This window comes from Colobus angolensis, unplaced genomic scaffold, assembly GCF_000951035.1.
Source record: "Colobus angolensis palliatus isolate OR3802 unplaced genomic scaffold, Cang.pa_1.0 Scaffold261, whole genome shotgun sequence".
Taxonomy (NCBI): Eukaryota; Metazoa; Chordata; class Mammalia; order Primates; family Cercopithecidae; genus Colobus; species Colobus angolensis.
In genome coordinates, this window is record NW_012115833.1 from 1,686,012 (window position 1) to 1,700,302 (window position 14,291).

Genomic DNA, 14,291 nt, shown 5'->3' on the forward strand with positions numbered 1-14,291 from the left:
AAATAAATAAATAAATAAATAAATAAATAAATAAATAAATGTGACACACAGTTGACCTACATAGCAAATCTAAACATGTAACCCCAACCTGGAATAGGCTTTTTTTAAAGGATTTTAAAATAATGGCAAGAGAGTATACCACCTATATAAGACTTTTTTGAAATGAATATGCCATTTAAAGTTATTCAGATTATCTGCTCTGAATTACAAAATGTATTATCAGTATTATTCAAAAATACTTGAGGAGTGCCTCAGTAGGACCAATTTGAAGTACACCAATTTAATTTCCTCTCTTAATATAAGCCTTGATCATCCCCCTTATAATGTCCTCATGTTCCTCGGCTGTATCATTATACTACCTCTTTCAGCGAGACCCAAAGAAGGACAAAATGCAGTGATATATGCTAGATTAAATTGGAAAATGACATGAGATGTCAGTTTTTTGAATTTTTAAAGTTTTTATTCTTGGAAGAAATCTTTATATAAGCCATGTTTAAATGTAAGCTCCATGCATCTCAACATCCTCTTTAGAAAAGACTCACCCAAAGAGTCAGTGTTATATATTTTCTTTCCTTCCTAAACTCTAAAAGTTTCCATTCGATTAAAAAGTAAATTATTTGGGGGGAATAATACATTAATTTGGTAACAAAATCATAATAATTCATAAATATACAATGAACCCGTATATCTATGCATTTTTTTAAAGTAGTCTGAATGAACTCTAATAATGTGTTTTTGCTTTCCTTCCATAAGGATAATAATAGTCACTTAATAAATTCTATTCCTCATTATTGAATTATGACAAACAAGATTGTGCTAAGAAAGCATTAGTGTAGCCAGAAGTGGTTGCTGATTAAATCCAAGATACAAAGAAATTAACGAGATAAACTCATGATAAAAAATAAAGAAACTGGAATGATAAACTCATGATTTAAAAAAATAGTAGATGTTTGAGACTTCATATTTGAGATGGTTATTGAATCTCACTCTCATGCACACACTTAATGTTAGGATCAAAGAGAGATTCATCTTGTGTGCATCAGAGAGAGAGAGATTCATGAAAGTGACTAGGTAAGGAAGAGAGATTCATTAGACTTGGGAGATGCTGCTTGGTTTAAAATTATATCTGCTGTAAAAGAGGCTTTTAGTGATTATTTGAAGCTAATACTAGAATCTACCCAGGAGCATGAAATTTTTATAGTTCATGCTTCAGAGCTGTAAAACTTGTAAGAACTGGTTTTAAATAGGTATTTCCTGGAGAAATGTAGTTATTTATGAAATATACCTCTAAAGAGAGCCCCGTAGGTAGTCAATTACTCACCAGCCTGAAATAAGAAATAAAAAATATATAAATTTATAGTAAGAAAATTAAATATATACTTTCTGTAATGAATGCAGTTAAATTTAACTAGATAAATATGTATATATATCTAATATACCACTCATAGTCCCTCACATATAATATTTTAAAAGTACAAATTTTCCTCCTTGAAAAAAAACAGAAAAGAGGTGTCTACAATTCTCTGAAATTTTCAAACCAATTTTGTAACACAAAAATCTCTAATTATATCAGTAGTCATTTAAATTTACATCACTTGTAAATCATTCACATACAAACATATTAGTTTTTAAACTTACTGCATCATCAGCCTTGCCCTCTTTATACTACTTATTGATGAATAAAAGTAGAAGTGAATCTAAAGGTCTAGTCTTCTGACAATGACCATATTTCTAAGCAATAACTATAAAGACTGAATGCAGCACAGCTTGTCATCGTGGGTGACTGAGAGAACATTTTCACAAAGGTCTATACAAAGCGTCTTATCTCAGAGGGAAGAATATTCAGGAATTAGATATTGCCTTCCCTTAAATATGCATCACTGACTATACTAGCAACATCACTCCTAGTTCAGGGCCAGTATTAATAAGGAGGATGTCATATTCAAACATGTAATTAAATATACTAATTTGAGCTGCACTGATTTGAATTGATAATTATTTTTAAAATGCTGAAATCGAAGACCACCTTTAAAATATATATTTTCTATATACATATTTGCTACATTACAAGAAAATTATAGCATACTTAGCAGAATTTAACACCCTCAATTATCTTACACACTATAACAGAATACATACACACTTAGTAGCCAATAACGGGTGTGTGCTTCCCTTCATCTGGAAGTCTATTAAAATTCTGTGTATAAACATATTGTTGAACTATGATGAATCACTATGCATATGATAATGAAATTATGGAGTACATTAGAAATTTTCTGTAAACTAAACAATCAACACAGCCAAATAACATCGTAGTCTGATTTTTTGTTTCTAGGAAATTCATGAAGAATTTTAGTTAGCTATTTTTGACCGTGGTAATGGGGTCCAGAATATGACTTGAATTATATTATGAAAAGGTTGTTTTGGGCAAGGAAAAGCCTATAGTTTGCAAGATTGAAAACAACTGACATGAGTAAACTTAGTTACTTTCTATTTTCAGCAACTATGCAGACAATTTAATACCATTTGGCCAAGAACGTAGGACTCCTTAAAACTAGAAAGATGACTATGGATAATATCAGAAAATGATTTAGCTCCACAAGTATTAGTGATTGGCATCTTGTTTCAGGACATTCAGAGCCTGCCCTTAGAGGTGGTATCTTATCCCTGTTGAGTTGGTAGACATAGGGTTAAAATCAGCACACCTCGGAAGGCTGGTCATGGTGTTTTCTCATGCCTGGGTCTATCTGCTCCAGAACTTATTTTTACCTAGTTCTTTCTTTGTGGTCATGGTGCTGATACACACTATAGGATATCCTGTGGTCCTTATCTAATGCTTACTGCAAGAAAAATGAGCTCATAAGCATATATATATGTTTTATATATTGTATATATTTATATATAGTGTATATATATCTATATATATAGATATATATAAGTGAAATCAATGGGCTGGATCACAGATTCAATAAGGAGCAAAAATTAAACACAAAGAGATACATCTACCAGCACTATGGTAAATGAAAATAAAAGATAAATACCCAAGCAAAATACACACAGAAAATTAAAGAGTTAAAAACCATGGCAGATAGGATAATTAGAGAATGATTACTCATGAAGAACAAATTTTAAAATGGAATATTATACTGAAACATATAACTGGAATTGTAGAACTTAAAAAGTTCTCCCAGGAATACAATGAAAACTAACTAATAACATATAAGAAAAGTGAAGAGAATTGAAAACTAATGCAGAAGTTTTAACACCTGGATCATGGGACTTATAGAATGAGAAAATATCAAAAACTGGGCATCAGAAATATCTAAACAGATAAGAGAAATATCATACCACATTACAAAAAATACATGTAGGCCTTCATAGTTAAAGATCCCTTAAAATGCCAAAGAGGAGAAATAGAAGAATTTTCAAATCTTGACACCACTAGTAAAATATAAAATATCAATGACAAAAAATAAAATTATAAAATCTTCCAGAAGAAAAGAGTATTTTTATTTAAAAACTCAGAATGATGTAAGATTTTTCAGTGATAATACCAGATAAATTTATGCAACCTTTATAAATATTGGAAGAATAGAATGTTAATAGAACTGTTATATTAAGCATATGCTCAGACATAAAAATTCCCTGAATATCTGATATACATGGTCAAATATTCAAAAATCACTTTGAATAAAGTATGTATACAATAAAATATATTCAGAAGATGTTGTGAGAAATATGTGAAATAAAGTTGATTAAATAAATTTAAGTATTTTAAAATGTTATCTTAGATGAGACCATATAAAAAATATTATATAGCAATAATAATCTAGCATGAAATTATAATATACGTAAATGTATATCAATGGTAAGGAGAGAACAAAGGATGTGAGAGTATTCTCAAATATTTGCCTGGTGTATATAAAGATACAGATATATATATATATTTGTAAGTAGAAGAAACAAGTGGTATTGCCTAGTAAAGTTAAACATGCACATACCCTGATCCAGCAATTTCTTATCTGGATGTATGTCTTAAATAAAGTTACAGTTTTTCACCAGGAAGCCTGTAAAAGCATGATTTTATTAATACTGTTCTCAATAGCAAAATACAAGAAACAGTCTAAATGGCAGAAGATTATATAAATACATCTCATTTCATTCCCACAATTGAAAACGATAAAGAAGTGAAAGTAAATGCAAAATAAACACTACATTCAACAATGTAGATAAGTCTCAATAACATAATATAGAGAGAAAACAAGCTGCAAGAGAATAAATTCAACATGATTTTATTTTGAAAACATCTAAAACAAAATAGTAGATTGTTTAGGGAAATAAATGTAATTGATAATGTGACAGATAAAATCAAGAGAGAGTAAACATAATTATAGCATAGGATTGCTGCTGAGGAATGAGGAACAGAGATTAGTTTGCTCCTCCAAACAGAGGGGACTTCTAACAGTAAAAATAAAAAGTCTATTTCTTGGAAGGAATGTTGTTTTTTAACCAAATAATTCAATTTTACCACAGATATTTTAAATCAGTTTGACAAAACCTGTGGAAGGGCAGCCCCTGAGTTATCATTAGCAGATCATGGATCTAAAATATAAACTATACCTTAGAAATTTTTTTCCTATGGAAAATTAGTGGATAATGTTAATGCACTATCTGTATACATTTATTAGTCCTCATCCTGCTTATTGTAGTTTTGGTAATATAATTGTTTTTATGGCTTTTGGAAGTGTGTTGTCATATTTAGTGAAAAATATACCCTATAACAATTGAAAATGGTAAAATAATAAATTTCCATAGAAAATAATCTTTTAAATTAATATTGAAAGACATGTTAATCTTCTATCTAAGATAGATATAAGTAGTTACTTTCTTGCAAAACCATTGGTAAGATGTTAAGGTAAATATAGAGAACTTAATCTTTAACTTAATTTTGAATAAATTACATTGAATGAATGAAGATTTGAAATTTTTATATCACTCAAAAGGTTTTTTTTAATATTACTATTTTTATTTATGTTATAAAATTAAAGATTAAAATCACTTTTAAAACTAATTTTAACTTAAAACAACATATAATTTAATTGTAAAATAATACTTAATCTGAAAGATTTTATTTCCATGAATAAAGTGTCATTTAGAGGTTGATTATGGTCATAATGTAAAATTGAGCCTTAATGGATTTGAGATATATCTATGCACAAATAATAACATAATTTCTCTTGATATGGGGAAGAAGGAGACAAGTATATAGTCAACCTATGTTCAAATTTTAGAGATACTAGAATATGTATAAAGCTATCTAGCATATATTCCTTTTAGTGGAAAAAGCACATTTACAGTGAAGCACAACATTTGATTATAGTATTCCAAGATAAAGTACATTAGTCTGAGAGCAGACATAAAGAGTGTGTGTGTGTGTGTGTGTGTGTTGAAAATGATGGAAGAATGGGGAAGAATCTGCTAAATTTTTTGTTAACATTTATATAGGAACTATCAAAGAAAAAAGTACAACTGACATAAGAATATACTGTAATTGTTATATTATCATGGGCTTATAGTCATCAAGCAATAAAACCATGAGGTGACAACAGTGAGAATGACAGAATAAAAAATTCAAAAATTCTCTCCTTTGTAAAAGAAACAAAATCAATGGCAAAAATATCAGAATTGACATTTTTGTAATTCTGGAAATTAAATTCTTACAGCAATCTTGGAAACCTTTATCAAGGAAAACAACAGAATATCAGAATAATAAGTTTTATGACATTTTAACTTGCCCTATTCCTATTCCCTTACTTCCTTTAAAACAGTGACCTTAAAAATTAATAACCTTTATGATGAAAACCAATAACCTTCCAGCCACTGAGGGAACAGAATGTCTCAGGGTTTCTTCAAAGCCCCATTTCCATACAATTGCCATTACTTCACCCGCTTTCTGGTTCTTTGCAAAACCCCACTTCTTTTAGTCTTTATTTGACTGACTTGAATAGTTTTAACAAGCTTTTGTCTGGACGCATTGTTTAAAATAATCAGAAGCAATTGATTAAAATTACTGCTGCCTGAAAAAAGAAAAAAAAATGCTAATGGAGATGGCTGATAACAAATTGAGAAAGCAATAGGCTAACCAAAAGTTTAAAAAGAAAAACGAGGGAATGAGATATTCATAAGGGTCTTTCAAAACACAGAAATATTCCTGAAAATCTAGAAAGTCATATGCATTCATAGGCTGTATTCATAACTAGGGCCATTCTTATGCTCAGGAAAACCTGTAAGTCTCTAAATTATCACCTCTTGCTAATTATGAGGGTCTATAAAACCAGGAAGTTAATCTAAGACAGAGTTTAAACAGCCTACCTGAGTATTGAATATGTGCCTCAACAAACAATGAATCTCTCAGTTCTGGGAGACTTATTGGTACCAGGCACTTAATAAAATTTCTACGTAATCACTAGCTGACCACTCAGCTAACTTAGGTTTAGAGGCCATACATGAATAGAATACATGGGGGATACAATCTAGAACTCCTATTTGACACCTGAGATCATAGATAATACCAAACCCTATGTGTATTAATAAATATAAAATGTGTTTTTACCATGGATCATAGCAACCTCACCTTGTGATTATTTTCTGTCCTAATTAAGTCAATAACTTTTACCTTTTCTCCTAAAGAAAGCACTGTATGCCTTTCCTTTGGGATATCTGGTTGTTTGTATGACTACTCTTGGTGCATGGGAGCCATTATTAAACAACGTAAGAGTTACATAAACAGAAGCACTGCCATACCATTACAGATAAACTGATAACCAAGATGGCTGCTAAATAACTAATTGGTTGTGAATGTATACGGTGTTGATACACTGTATGAAGGGGTAATTCACACCCTGGGTGGATGGACCAGGTAAGATTTCATTACACTGCTCCAAATAGCATGTAATTTAAAATTTATAAATTGTTTATTTTTGGAATTTTCCATTTAATGTTTTTGCACTACAGTTGAATGCAGATAACTGAAACCATAGAAAGTGGAACCATGAATAGACGAGGACTGCTGTGTAGACTTTAGAGAATTAATTCCCAAAGTCACCAAACAAACAGAAACGAACAAGAAAGAGCAACAACAGAAAATCCTGACCAAGAGATATTTCCAGAGTAGCCACATCATATTATTCAAAATGTCCAGTATTCATGAAAAAAATGCAAAGAAACAAGAAATTATAACATATATACAGAAAAAAATAAAAAGAATAGCTATGTAAATAAATTTTCTCCCAGAAGGCAGAGGCATTGGACTGACTATACAAAGACTTTAAATTGACTATTTTAAATATTATCAAGAAACAAAAGGAAACCATGTCTAGAGGACTAATGAGAGTATGAGAATAATGTTTTTCCAAGTAAATAATACAATTGAAGATACTGACATTACAAAAAGGAACTGAATAGAAATTCCATAGCTGAAAAGAACAATAAATAAAATGAAAAATTTATTAGGGGCTTAATTGCAAATATTAGCAGGTAGAAGGTAAAATAAGGAAAACTTAGACAATAGATGGGTAAAGATTATCCAGTTTGAGAGGCAGAAAGACAAAACAAATTTTTAAAAGTGAAAAGATCTCTGGAACAAAAACCACCATCCCAATCTACACAAACTCAGAGTCTCAGAAAGGATATAAAGGCAGAAAGAGGTTGGAGAAATAATGACCACATACTCGCAAGTTTTGTGGAAAATATTAACTTATGTTTCTAAGTATCTCACTGAACTCCAAATAAAATAGGCCCAAATAAATCCAAATAGAGTGGTGGCTCACGCCTGTAATCCCAGCACTTTGGGAGGCCAAGGCAGGGGAATCATGAGGTCAGGAGATCGAGACCATCCTGGCTAACACAGTGAAACCCTGTCTCTACTAAAAACACAAAAAAATTAGCCGGGCGTGGTGACGGACGCCTGTAGTCCCAGCTACTCGGGAGGCTGAGGCAGGAGAATGGTGTGAACCCGGGAGGCAGAGCTTGCAGTGAGCCGAGATCGCCCCACTGCACTCCAGCCTGGGCCACAGAGCGAGACTCTGTCTAAAAAAAATAAAATAAAATAAAATAAATAAATTCAAATAGAAGTATGTCAAAATCAAAGCCAAAGAAAGAATCTTGAGACTAGCAAAAGAGAAGCAGCACCTTATGGACAAGCGATCCGCAAAAGAATTATCCTATGATATCTTATCAGAAAACATGGGGGCAGCAGGTGATGGAATGGTATATCCAAAGGATTAAAAATGAAGCAGAACAAAGCAAAACAAATGACATTATCCAAGTTTTGTGTTGTATAGAAAAATTATTCTTTAAAACTGAAACAGAAAGTAAAACAGCTTTGGAAAATAAACTAAAATAAAAACTAGTAAAAAAATAATAATAATTGGATCTTTCATGCCCCAATTTCTGTAGTAGATATAATTGCTAGCCCGGAAAACATGATGAAACCCCATCTCTACTAAAAATACAAAAAGTAGCCGAGCATGGTAGCAGGTGCCTCTAATCACAGCTACTCAGGAGGCTGAGGCAGGAGAATCACTTGAACTTGAGGGGTGGAGGTTGCAGTGAACCGAGATTGTGCCATGGCACTCCAGCCTGGGAAACAAGAGCGAGACTCTATCTCAAATAAACAAGCAAACAAACAAACAAAAAAGTATAAACCAACTGAACCTAACAGTATATTCAATCCAACAACAGAAGAATACACATTTTTCTCAATTTCACATTAAACATTCTCCAGGACAGACTATATGTTATTTCATAAAAACAAGTATCAATTAATGTTAAAAAAAAAAAAATCACGTGAAGTATGTTCTTTGAATACAATGAAATTTAATTAGAAATAAATATCAAAAAGATTTGAGAAATGCATGAATATGCAAGAATTAAACAGAACTCTTCTAAATAGTAAATATTCTGAAGAATAAATCACAATGGGAATTAGAAAAATACTTAGAGATCAATGAAAATGAAAACACAACATATCAAAACATGTAATACAATCAAGACAGTTTTTTTAATTTTTATTTTTTATGGATACATAGTGGATCTATATAATTATGAGGCACATGTGATGTTTTGATAAATGCATAGAAGGTGAAGACAGTTTTCATATGGAAGTATGTAGCTATAAACTTCTATATTAAAAAGAAGTACCACAAATAACCAACCTTCTACCTTAAGAAGCTATAAGAACAGAGCAAATCCAAATCAAGCAGAAGAAAAAAAGGAATAATAGCAGAAATAAATAAAATATAGAATAAAAAGAACAATAGATGAGCCAAAAGTTGTTTTTTCAAAAACTTTAATAAAATTGACAAAAATCCATTTATATTGACTAAACAAAAAAGGATAGGAATCCATTTACAATCAGAAAAGGTAGACAGACATTACCACCTGTCCTACAGGAAAAAAAAACTGTGAGTATACTATGAAAAATTATATGATAAAAATTAGATAAGCCCAGAACATGTTTCTGGAGTGATTCTAAGTACTGGAACAGACTCAGGAAGAAATGGAGAATCTAAATAGATTCATAACAAGTAATGCGATTTAGCTTGTAGCCATTTTGTTTACAAGTAAAAGCAAAGAACAAAATGGATTCACTGGTAAATTTAACCAAATATCTAAAGAAAGATTAAAGAATCCTGTGAAAATTCTTCCAAACAAACAACAAAAAAAAATAGAATGGGAGGAAACACTTCTCAATTCATTCTATGCAGCCAGTATTACACTGATACTAAAAGTAAAAAGTCTTCACAAGAAAGGAAACAACAAACCAATATCCCTCATGTCCCTCATTAATATAGATACAAAAATCACCAATGAAATGCTAGCAATCCAATCTTGTAACATACAAAATGGCTTCTCCAACATCACTAAGTGAGATTTACTCCAGGAATGCATGTTTAATTCAATATATGAAACCTAATCAAAATAATAAACTCTCTCATTAGGATAACAAGGAAAAAACAAACAAAACATATGATTATCTCAACAGTTACATCAAAAAAGGACTTGACAAAATCTAACACCTTTTCATAACAAAACACTCAATAACCGGAATCAGAAAGAAACTTTTCCAATCAGCTAAAGGGTATATAATAATACCCATAGCTAACATCAAACTTCAATAAAAAGAGACTGAAAATCTTGTACTAGAGATTCCAGTCAGCACAATAGGGCAAAAAAATAAATAAATAAAATGTATTCAGATAGCAATAGAAGGAGTAGAACTCTTTCCAATTTTAAAAGCCTTTGGTGTATACAAAAAATTCAAACACACTAAAAACAATTATTTAAGCTTATAAACAAGTATAGCAACATTAATGATACAAGGTTACACATGAGTAATAAAAATTTTTTAAAAATCCCTTTACAATAACGTCAAAAAAAGTATAATAATCAGGAACAAGTTTAACAAAGAATGCAACCCTCATAAACTAAAACTTACAAAATACTGTTTAAAAAAATAAGAAAACTTGAATAAATACAGAAAGATCTCCTACTAATGGGTTGCAACTTAATATGGTTAAGATGACAATATTCTTCAATTAATCTACAGATTCAATACAATCTCTATTAAAATGTCAGCTGACCCTTTTTCACAAATTGACAAATTTATTCTAAAATTCATATGTAAATGCAAGAAACCTAGAATAATCCCACCAAAAAATTTTGAAAAATGATATACGCTCACATTTTCCGATTTCAAAGCCTACTACAAAGATATATTAATCAAGACTATGTAGTACTGGGATAGGGATAGGTACAAATGAACACATTGGAGAGATGCTCAATATCATTAGGCATTAGGAAAATAAAAAGCAAAGCAGTAAAATTTTCATACCACCCGGAATGGCTATGATTAGACATGATGGACAGGAACAAGAACAAGTGTTAGCAAGGATGTGAAAGAATTGGGATCTTTATAGACTGCTGGTGGAAATATAAAATCTTACAAGTGCTTCAGAAAAATGATTTTCTACTTTCACAAAAACTTTTACATAGAATTATTATAACCCAGCGATTTCACTCCTAGCTATAGAATCAAGAGGTCTGAAAACATGTCCACAGAGAAATGTAGACCCAAATGTCCACAGCAACTTTATAGTAATAAAAACAGGAAACAACCCAAGTGTAAATCTGATGAATAGACAACAAAATATGGTCTAATCTGTAAAATGGAATATTATTCAGACTTGAAAAAATAATTACTGATGCATGAAACCAAACAGATGAACCTTGAAAATATGCTAAGTGAAAGAAACCAGATACAAAGGCCATACATTGCATGGTTTAATTCATATTAAATATTCTGAATTGGCAAGTCTATACAAACAATAAGTTTATTAGTAATGTCTTAGTCCACTTTGTGTTACTATAAAGAAATATATGATGCTGGGTAATTTATAAAGATAAAAAGGTTTATTTATCTTGTAGTTTGCAGACTGTACAAGAAGTATGGCACCAGCATCTTTGTGGTTTTGGTGAAGGCCTCAGGTTGTTTTACTCATGGTGGAAGGAGAAAGGGAGCCTGTGTGTGCAGAGATTACATGGCCAGAAGCAGGCAAAAGAGAGAAGGGGAGGAGCCAGGTTCTTAGTCCATTTTGACTAAAATACAAGTTCTTGTGGGAACTAATCAAGTGAGAGCTTATTCCACCCTGAGAAAGTGCATTAATCTATTCATGAGAGATATGCCCTAATGACTAAAACATCTCCCATTAGGTTTCATCTCCAACACTGGAAATTAAATTTCAACATGAGATATGGTGGGAACAAATAAATCATACTTAAACCACAGCAAGTATTTTCCAGGAGAATGTGGGTGGGAGGTATGAGGTACAATTGCTGATGGCTATGAGGTGATGAAAATATTCTAAAATTAGATAGTAGTGATGGTTGTAAAATTTGTGAAGATAAAAAAATTGAATTATATACATTAGGGTAAATTGTATTGTATGTTAATTACATACCAATAAAAAGGGAGAAAATTTTGTGACTGTTTAAATAGAGTAGACTCTTAAAGTGACTTTATTCAATAAGCTATTTGAATGAAATGATAAATATTCTACACTCTGAGAGGTAATGTTCTTCGCAGGGAAAGAAATGTTAGCTATAAGTATTTCTAATGGATATAAGCATTTATATCCAATGATAGTGCAAGTAATTAACCCTTGCTTAGTTGTCTTGCTACTGTTTTCATGAAGAAAAAAGAAGAAAATGTTTTTAAAGATTTTTCAAATCCAAAAGGACCAATAAAGTACTAAATTACTCTCAGAAAGAATATAATGTGCTCAAAATATCAAACTCTTAATATTCTTTTTGAGTTTTAAACTTAAGTTGTGTCTTTTCAAAGATGTAGTCTTCTCCCCAACATCCAAAAATAATAGTTCGAGCTTCCACAGGAGTATGGGACAAAATTATATTTAAGGTATTAAAATGAGCTCATATGAACATGTAAACTTCTTTGATATGTGGTCAAATTATTTCAATAATGATGAAAAGTAAGAATATTCCTAACGCCAATATATTAATATTATGTCATTTTAAACAGTAAGATAATTCAAAATAAAATAGAGAAGACAAATGACCCTTAAGCCTTTTCTTAGATAATTCTGATGTCTTATGAAAAGAGTATGCAATGCAATTAGAATTAATTATACAATCTTAGATAAAAAATCAATACATTCTTAGTAATATAACAAAGTGAAAAGTAGCTTAATAAATTGTAATATGCACCCTGAAATAGTTAAAATCAATTTGTAAATAATTAATAAAAATAGTGATTTGGAATATTTGGCATTCAATTGATAGAGCTTAAAGGAAAAAAATAACTTTTAATCTCTATTCTGGTTAATTTTATATATTCTAGTTATTATTTTTTTAATTTCTAAGTTTTATTTTAAGTTCAGGGGTACATGTGCAGGTTTGTTACATAGGTAAGTGTGTGCCATGGTGACTTGCTACACATACCATCTCATCACCCAGGCATTAAGCCCAGCATCTGTTAGCTATTCTTTCTGATCCTTTCCCTCCTCTCACACTCCACCCTCCAACAGGCCCCAGTGTGTGTTGTTGCCCCCCATATGTCCATGTGTTCTCATCATTTATCTCCCACTTATAAGTGAGAATGTGTGGTATTTGGCTTTCTGTTCCTGCATTAGTTCACTAAGGATAATGGCTTCCAGCTCCATCCATGTCCCCACAAAGGACATGACCTGCATGGCATTCCATGGTATATATGTACCAAATTTACTTTATTCAGTCTATCATTGATAAGAATTTAGGTTGATTTCATGTTTTTGCTATTGTGATAGTGCTGCAATGAATGTATGCATGCATGAGCCTCTGTAATAGAATGATTTATATTCCTTTAGCTATCTACCCAGTAATGGGATTGCTGTGTTGAACAATATTTCTGCCTCTAGATCTTTGGGGAATCACCACAGTGTCTTCCACAATGGTGGAAGTTTTTTTTATTTTTTTTAATTATTTTTATTTTGAGTTCTGGAGTACATGTGCAGAATGTGCAAGTTTGTTACATAGGTAAAAATATATATATATTTAATCTATCCACGACATAGTATCAGAGTATATTTGTCAGAAGCACACAAAAAAAGATAAAGTAGGTTTTTCCTTTGTTTTGTTTTGTTTTATTTTTCCAAGATGACAGATAAGAGGCATTGCTAACATACTTCACTCGGAAGGAAAAAATACTGTGCAGAGATTCACACTGTGACCTTTTTTTAAGAAGTGACACAATAACTGAGCAGGAAAATCAAATGAATCAACAGACTTTTTGAAGGAATCAGCAGGGTGCAGCCTTTACTGTGAGTCAGGTAATGGACTGAGTCCCCAGAATGTGAGAGGGGAAGAGACTGCCTCTAAGACACATCCCTCTGCCAGGGAGCCTGAAAGTCCAGGCCACAGGCAATGGTCTCAACTCTCTCCAGCCTGCGCAGGAAAAAACCTGGGGAAGGTCATAGAACATAAAAGTAAGAGCAATGATGGGAATGCCCTTGTGTATACTCCCAATCCACAGTGTGGACCAAGGGAAGTCATTCCTTATTATTCCCCATGGGGAACTCTGCAGAGGTTAGCCAAATAGTTCAGCCAGTGGTCACAGGTTTAAAGAAGTCCTCAACTGTGTTCCACAATATAACCTCAGGTGGGGATTAACTCCTCTGGCTAGGGCCAGCAGGTGGAGGACAAGTAAATGTTGGCTGTAGCTGCAAGTACAGGAG